Consider the following 8,512-nt stretch of genomic DNA (forward strand, 5'->3'; position numbering starts at 1 on the left):
TTGTCCAGATCTATAGAATGGTAATGGCTGGAACTATCATTGATGAAGGGGCATCTGTGAGTATCCTTTCCTCTGTTGCTTGGAAAGCACTGGGTTGCCCGGCGCTTTTACCTGAGATGAGAAATCTATCAGGTTTTGATAAAGGAACCAGTCGCCCGTTAGGGATTCTCCCCAATGTTCCAGTTACATTGAAAGGGAAGACAGTTCATATGAACATGATGGTCGTCCAAGGACCCTTGGTTTATAACTTACTCCTTGGACGAGACTATATATATTGCATGGAGGCAATAGTGTCCTCACTCTTTAGAGTTATGTGTTTTCTGCACGAAGGAAGAATGGTTAAGCTCGTAGACCAACTTTCATTTCCAGGATCACGCATCGCAAATAGTCAAATACCATCCCTTAACGGTCTATTCACTCAAGGAATGCCTCCACCCCCGGTTCTACTTCCCGATGAATGCGAGTGATTCGGAAAAAAGAACTGGGACCCAGGGGGCATGCACCCTGGCCTGCCTTGGGCAGAGGAAACCTTGGGTATAAAGTTGATTTCCGCAGAAGAATATGACTAGTCCGTACCCCGTCCGAAGGAAGGAAAAGAGGGTTGTTCTAGAATATGATTCTTTTGTCAAAGTTATGTGAGCGGAAAAATCGCTCCCTTTGTGTAAAACGTGGGCTCTCCTAAGGAGGGGGTCTATTTGTGGCAGCGAGAAGGCACCATCTTTGAATGTCAAGCCTCACCCATTAAAACAATATGTTTTAAAAGAAGTAGGGGCAGTCTTCAAAGAAAGAGAGGAAATTGCTACAACAAGTAGTCGCCATCCTTAGCAACCTAATGATAGACATCGCCGAAAAAAGAGTTTAGTTTGCGGCAGCGAACAAAACCATTTTTCGGATAATAAGTAAGAGGCAGCGCCTCGAAATTATACTTTATACCTGGGGGCATGCAAACCTTTTGGAGTGCAAGCACGGGACGACTATTTATTTTTTAAATTTTTAGGTCCTCCCTTTAAACCTGTAGGTCTAACCCGTTAAACTCGTAGGATTAGCCGTTTCCAGATTGTACAAAGAAAGGGTGTGGGGCAAAAGTTAAAACTTGCCAAATTGGAGAAATTAGTGAGGTATCGCTCCTTAAATAAGATTACCTCACCTGAGGCGTTCCTTGTATTATGACTGGTATTATCGAGCAGTTTTAGCAATGTTCATGCTCGTTAAAAAATAAACGCAAGATTCGAGCAGTTTTGACATAGTTCATGCTCGTTAAAAAATAAACATAAGTTGTGAGCAATCTTCCCCTAGAGTTCAAGCTCACCCAGAAAAAATGAACCGGTAAATAACCTTGGTAAATGTAACCTTTGACTGCCATATTAAAAGCCCTTGGTCGTGTTTATATGCCATCACCTCCATCCGTTCATTTGGCCAATCGTTCATCTCCATATGATTGTTTACCTTCTTTTGAGAAACAGCTGCGAAGAGTGATTTCACTAAGCCATCCTTGTGACACTGCCGTGATTGGAATATTCCAACCTGTACCTGGAATCTGCTGCTACCCTATTCATCACTCGTTCCTCAAAAGACGAGTCTTCTTTGAGCTCTTTTCACTGACTCGTAAAATATGAAAAGTTTGCCGAGTTTTGGCCTTCTAGCTCGTTAAAGCGACCGGAAAGCTATCCCTCCTCTAGATTTTAATCTTTTTGGACCTGAGGGATTATTGCACAAAAAGACCGAGCGCTTGTTTGTTCGGCTCGTTAAAAGTACCGAAAACTCATCCCTTCTGTATTGTTTTATACTTTTTCGGACCTAAGGGATTAGCTGACGAAAAAGGAATTCTGGAGTTGACTTTATGTACCTTTTCAGACTCTCTAAAAATGAAAAGGACCGAGTTATCCTTGTCGTTAGACTCGTTAAATTTATTAAATAGCGACAAACTTGTCTTTAGACGAGAACGAGTTTCCCTATCGCTAGGCTCGTTAAAACATAGCGATGGGCTTGCCCGAAGGGCAGGTTATAGAACAAGCATATGTTATCCTCCTCAAGCTTGACAAAAATAAAGAGGTACTGGTCAGCAATGACTGGGGAAAAATTGGGAGAACCTCACAGCTTTAATGGTAGCAAGTTGCTCTTGAACATGACACTTTGTCCTCCGTATCACATCGGGTTGGGTTGTTTCATTCACCGGTCTCATCACCATGGTCCTCGCCACACGATCCATAGTTGGGGTAATGCTACCGATCCATCACATCAGTGTCGTTACATGTTCAAGAGATGTTGTTCTGCAAAGAGTCAACCGTGCCCCATCCACTGCCATACATTGTCCTTCATCCATTTCATGACCGCCACCCTGAATCATACATCACAGTTTGTTTTCACCTCATCACAATCACTAGCTCCGTTCCGTGTCAATGATGTGGGATTCATTAAGGCCCTCCTTTGATGGATCGCTCCTTGTCGACATCAGCTCATTATCCAAGGAGTTGATCTAGGAACAACCCCTTCAGTACTTTGAAGCTTGCATGCCTCAATGGCAAGTTTCTCACTTCCGGCGACAGGTATACATCAATGACCTTCGACCAGAAGATTTTGCATGGTGGTCGACGCCAAGTCCTTTATTCCCACCATGTGGATTGTACTGTTGTACCTTGAGGGTCATCATCCTTATCGGTGATTCCTCTCGCGCTTGTTAACGGTTTACATCATTGATCGGTAATCAAGCGATGTCTTTCCATGTTCGACTTCAAGAAATTCTCACATGGATCGACTTGTACATCGAGTGAAGATCGGAAGAGATTGAAGACCCCGGATCTAGTTTCATCCATCCGGGCTGCGATATATATTCAGGATATAAAGACATTTGATATGTACATCATTGCAGCAGATGATCATCCTTCTCAAAGGATGATAATTTCAGCAGAGAATTATCAGTCTACCATCAGACGATCGTCTGTTCTATGTACCAAAATGAATTTATAAAGCTGAGCATGGGAATGCCCGCCTCAGCTAGATCATGAAAAAGTATGAAAAGTAATGTATTGTATTGTATCTTATTACAGGACACTTCTCAGCAGATTGAATGAACTTCGGATCCTCCTAATAAAGCATTTCACCCGATAAACGACCTCACACTTTAGGGGGCATCTGTTATAGACAATTTTATGCCTTGCATGAATTGTCAATAATCCAAGGGATCCTAAGTCCCTAAACATGATGTTCCTACCCCTAGAGGAACAAGGTCAGCAAGCCAACAGCTCTCAGATCAGTTCTCCACCTGAAAACACTCAAAAACAAGCAATCCTGAAATCAAAGCAGGTGCTCCACTAGGCTTCTGCGCTGAAACTCAACTCCTCCATGGTGTACCTGCTTTGCAACGCAGGTAGAACAAAGGCCACCTGCGCTGAGCAAGATGGGACAAGTGGCACACTGAGTCATTGCTCTGGAATCTTCCAAAAATGACACTTGGATCAGGGATTTCGCCTTGTGATGAGTCAGAGGCTCTGTTTCTCCAAGTGGAAGCAAGGTTCTCCAAGTGGACTCAAGAACTGAAGATCAACTGAAGAGAGAGAGGACACAAGGCAGCTACACATCAGTTGCAAGCTGACTCATCCTTTCTCAATTCATCTATATATTGAGCTCTCTCCTATGAGCTCAGGAGGCTGGAATTTTGTGCAAAGTAATGATATGCTGTTGGTTTCACTATAGAGCTATTGGGTGATTGCTTGAAGGAGGTGAAGAGGAGAAATTCTTTCTGCTGGGAGGTGTTGCTGGATTGGAGCCTTCAATGGTTGTAACCCTCTCAGAACTTTACTTCTTCTATTAATAAAAGCTATTGAGGTTCTTCTATATGCACTTGTTTCAATGTTATGTTGTGATGATTGTATATTTGATTTTATGCTAATCCTTGAATCAGTTATGATTGCATGCTTCTTGTAGTTCCCTTCTTGGTTATTTTGCAGGATCTCATTGTAGCTGGGCCAACAAAAGGGCAAGAAGCTGGGGGCAAGCAAGCAAAGAGAAGAGTTTGGATTCGACATTAAGCGCAAGACAACGGTTAGTGCATTTCTTCATTCTCTCTTGCTTTCATAAAGAAGTAAACCTTAAGTAGTTTTCCTTACAGTTGTTGCTGAGGTACTATCACCCTTAGAGTGGGATAGGGTCATCCGAATCAGATACTTTTCCCTACAACAATGATCATCTGCTGCACATGTCTATGTCTTTATCTCCTGAATATATATCGCATCCCGGATGGATGAAACTAGATCCGGGGTCTTCAAACTTGTCCGATCTTCACTCTAGTACAAGTTGATCCATGTGAGAATTTCTTGAAGTCGAACATGGAAAGACATCGCTTGATTACCAGTCAATAATGTAAACTGTTAACAAGCGCGAGAGGAATCACCGATAATGATGATGACCCTCAAGGTACTGCAGCACAATTCACGTGGCGTGAATATAGGATCTGACGTCGAACACCACGCAAAGTCTCCCGGTCGAAGGTCATTACCTATCGCCGGAAGTGAGAAACTTGCCATTGAGGCATGCAAGCTTCAAAGTACTGAGGGGGTGTTCCTAGATCAACTTCTTGGATAATGAGCTGATGTCGACAAGAAGCGATCCGTCAAAGGAGGGCCTTAATGAATCCCACATCAGTGACACGGAACGGAGCTAGTGATGATGGTGAAAACGATCTGTGAAATATGATTCAAGGTGGCGGTCATGGAAGGATGAAAGATGATGTATGGTAGTGGATGGGACCCGGTTGACACTTTCTGAATGACATCTCTTGAACATATAACGACACTGATGTGATGGATCGGTAGCGTTACCCCATGTATGGATGGTATGGCGAGACCATGGCGAAGGGACCGGTGAATGATAATAACCCAACCCGATATTTACGGAGGCAAAAGTGTCATGTTCAAGAGCGACTTGCTACCATTAAGCTTTGAGGTTCTCCCAATTTTTCCCCAGTCATTTCTGACCAGTACCTCTTTATTTTTGTCAAGCTTGAGGAGGATAACATATGCTTGTTCTATAACCTGCCCTTCGGGCAAGCCCATCGCTATGTTTTAACGAGCCTAACGATAGGGAAACTCGTTCTCGTCTAAAGACAAGTTTGTCGCTATCTAATATTTTTAACGAGCCCAGCGACAAAGACAACTCGGTCCTTTTAATTTTTAGAGAGTCTGAAAAGGGCACATAAAGTGGACTCCAGGGGTCCTTTTTCGTCATCTAATCCCTTAAGTCCGAAAAAGTATAAAACAATACAGAAGGGATGAATGTTCGATATCTTTATCGAGCCGAACTAGACAAGCGCTCGATCTTTTTGTGCAATAATCCCTCAGGTCCAAAAAGATTAAAATCTAGAGGAGGGATAGCTCTTCCGGTCCTTTTAACGAGCTGGAAGGCCAAAACTCGGCAAACTTTTCATATTTTATGAGTCAGTGAAAAGAGCTCAAAGAAGACTTGTCTTTTGAGGAACGAGTGATAAACAGGGATAGCAGCAGATTCCAGGTACAGGTTGGAATTTTCCAATCACGGCAGTATTACAAGGATGGCTAAGTGAAATCACTCTTCGCAGCTGTTCCTCAAAATAAGTAAACAATCAAGTGGATGTGAATGATCGGCCAAATGAAAAGTGGAGGTGACGGTGCACAAACACGACCAAGGCTTTTATGGCTGATGAATTTACGGTCTCAAATGGTTATTTACCGGTTCGTTTTTTCTAGATGAGCTTGAAATCTGGGGGGAAGCTTGCTCACATGCTTATGTTTATTTTTTAATGAGCATGAAGTCCGCGTTAAAACTGCTCGGTTTTGCGTTTATTTTTTAACGAGCATGAACTTTGCCAAAACTGCTCGTTTATGTTTGCATGCCCCCAGCATCATAATAACGCATGTCAAAGGAGGCTGCCCCCCAAGCTTCATTGCATTCAACTTGGTGGTTGGAATGAAGGTTTACCTTTGAGTTTTGAAAAGGGGATTTGTTTCATTTTTTAATGAGGTTGACATAGTAAAAGAACTATCCTCATGGCTCCTTGTTTCATTTTTTAACGAGTTTGACACGAGATAAGAACCGTCCTCGGAGCCCACTGTATTTACAGTATTTCCATTAGGGCGATGATCCATGCTGATAAAATGTTTAGGAATCTTCTGAATCCGTTAGATATAGAAGATTTCATGTTGTAGGTTTCCACTGTGGCTACTTCTGCCAGATTACTCGCCGGCGGTAGGGCAAAAGTACCCATTAAGGCAGGGTCTTTTAGGAGACCTACTCCTATATTTTGGAGCGACTGATTACTTTCATGGATCATTGTGCTGCTTCCCGTAACTTGGGAACTATTGGGGAGAAATGTTTGTTGGTCGACGATTGTAATTTTTCCTTGAAAAGGAAATACAATCCTCCTGAAGTAGGTCGACACAACTGCAGCCATGGCATATATCCAAGGCCTTCCCAGTAGGATGTTGTAATCGAGGTTTCCGTCGATTACTTCAACATCAACTTCTACTGTTTTGCCCCCCAGTTCAACTTGCAAGTTACTTAAAATCCCGTATGGAGTGTATGATCGTCCATCAAATGATTTTAATGTCCTTGACAATTTCGACAAGGGTGGTGAGCCTAAATTTCTCCAGCAACTCATCGACATAAGACATGTAGATGCCCCCTCATCAATAATTGTTCGATGAACAGTTTTGTTGAGGGCTTTCACTTGAATAAGGAAAGCTAGTTGAGCTGGTAACTGAGGGTCATATCCTTTATGATCAAAGGCCAAAAGATTGGAATCCATTGGGCCAATCCCACCTATTGCTGATAATAAATTTTGCTCTTGGGAGGGGAAATTTTGCTGTACCTCAGGCGTCGACATAGCGGACGGCGATTGAGCCAGTTCCTCTATTATATTATAATCCTGTGTTCTTTTTGCACGAGGATTAAATGTCGATTTGTGTACTACTCCCTTTGGCGAGTTTATTATTGGCTTAGGAACGATGGGTGGCACAACTTTGGTCAAAGTTGTTGTTGAACTACTAGGTTGTTTATTTGTCTTGTTGTTCAACTGCTTCGGATTCTTGTGATCTTTATTCCTTGTCAAAGCATTATTCTGCTGCTTTGAGGTAGACAACATAAGCACTTGGGATCAGGAAGCATTTTGATTAGCAACCAGATTTCGTCTTGGATTAGGAAACGGATCAGTCAATATTGCTGGGGTTTTCGAACTCTTAAAGAGCTTCTTAACTTCAGCTATATGTGGAGAATCTTTCGTCCAATGATCCTCATCGCATATATGACACCCTGTCGGAGGTTTCCCTTTCCTTTTCTTTTTCTTCTTGCCCCCTGGTTGCTTCAGCTGTTTGCCCTTGTCGGTCGACATGGAATTTACTTCTGAGGCAAGAAGTTCCTCATTCGCATTTTGACTAGAAATTTTGCGTTTGCCAGTCACGCCATTACTGGCGTGAGAGTTAGTATTCGATTTAGGAGGGGGAGGAATTGAAAATTCAGGTCTAGGGGCGTCAGTTATTTTGTCGTAGAGCGTGCCAGACTGAGTATATACTAAGTCTAAATATTGAGCGCGAGCAATGACTTGCTCCTCTGTTACGACTCCTCCCTTGGCCACATCTTCCGTTATAGCCGAAAGTAACGACTTTATAAACCATTCAGCTAACAGCTGATCGGGAACGTAAGTTTTCACCATCCTACGACGACGACGCCACTCATGTATATGATCAGATATGTGAGTAGCTGTCGTTTGTTTGAAGTTGGTCAGTATCTCGGTTCCTGTTTCATACCTGATTGGTAATTGAAAATGGGTTAAGAAAGTCGTGGCTAAGGAGCTGAAATTGTCGAAAGAGGCTCTTGGCAATTCAATGTACCATTTAGCCGCTGGACCTGTCAATGTCCTCTGGAAGAGGCGAAGTCTTATCGAATCATCATTCAGGGTGTTTGATGACCACCATATATGGAATGTCATCACATGATTCGACGGATCTTCACCTAGATTTCCATTGAATTTAGGAATGTCCGATGGAAGTTTATGCGGGATCGCTGGCCACCAAGTGGCATAAGCAATTGGATCATTAGTCAGCCGGTTTAGATCTGGTAATTCTAGAGCTGCTACAAAGGGCAACTGTTGGTTCAGGTTAGGCGAAGCATATCCAGGATAAGATGGTATCGCCTGAGCAATGGGTCTTTGCAGACCAGCATAATGCTGACAACTTTGACAAGGTTGATGGGCATAACCATTATAGCATGGTTCCCCATTACTTACAAAGACTTGTTGCTCAGGTCCTTGATATGATTGCTGGAATGGCGGTTGTTGAGATTGAACCAGCTCTGGTTGTTGGACCATTCGCTGTTGACCAATACTGGATGATTGACCAAGATGAGGTGTCACAGTACTTGTTTGAGCCTGAGTCGCTCCAGATAAGGAGGCACTACCCTGAGATTGTGATTGAGCCACTGAGACAAGAGGTTGTTGTATTACAACAGGTAGCGCTTGTACTTGCGACGCATTCGCCATAGCAGG

Source organism: Pinus tabuliformis, chromosome 5_2 (genome assembly GCF_031772625.1).
Source record: "Pinus tabuliformis cultivar Carrire ecotype Pingquan chromosome 5_2, CPIR1, whole genome shotgun sequence".
Classification (NCBI taxonomy): Eukaryota; Viridiplantae; Streptophyta; class Pinopsida; order Pinales; family Pinaceae; genus Pinus; species Pinus tabuliformis.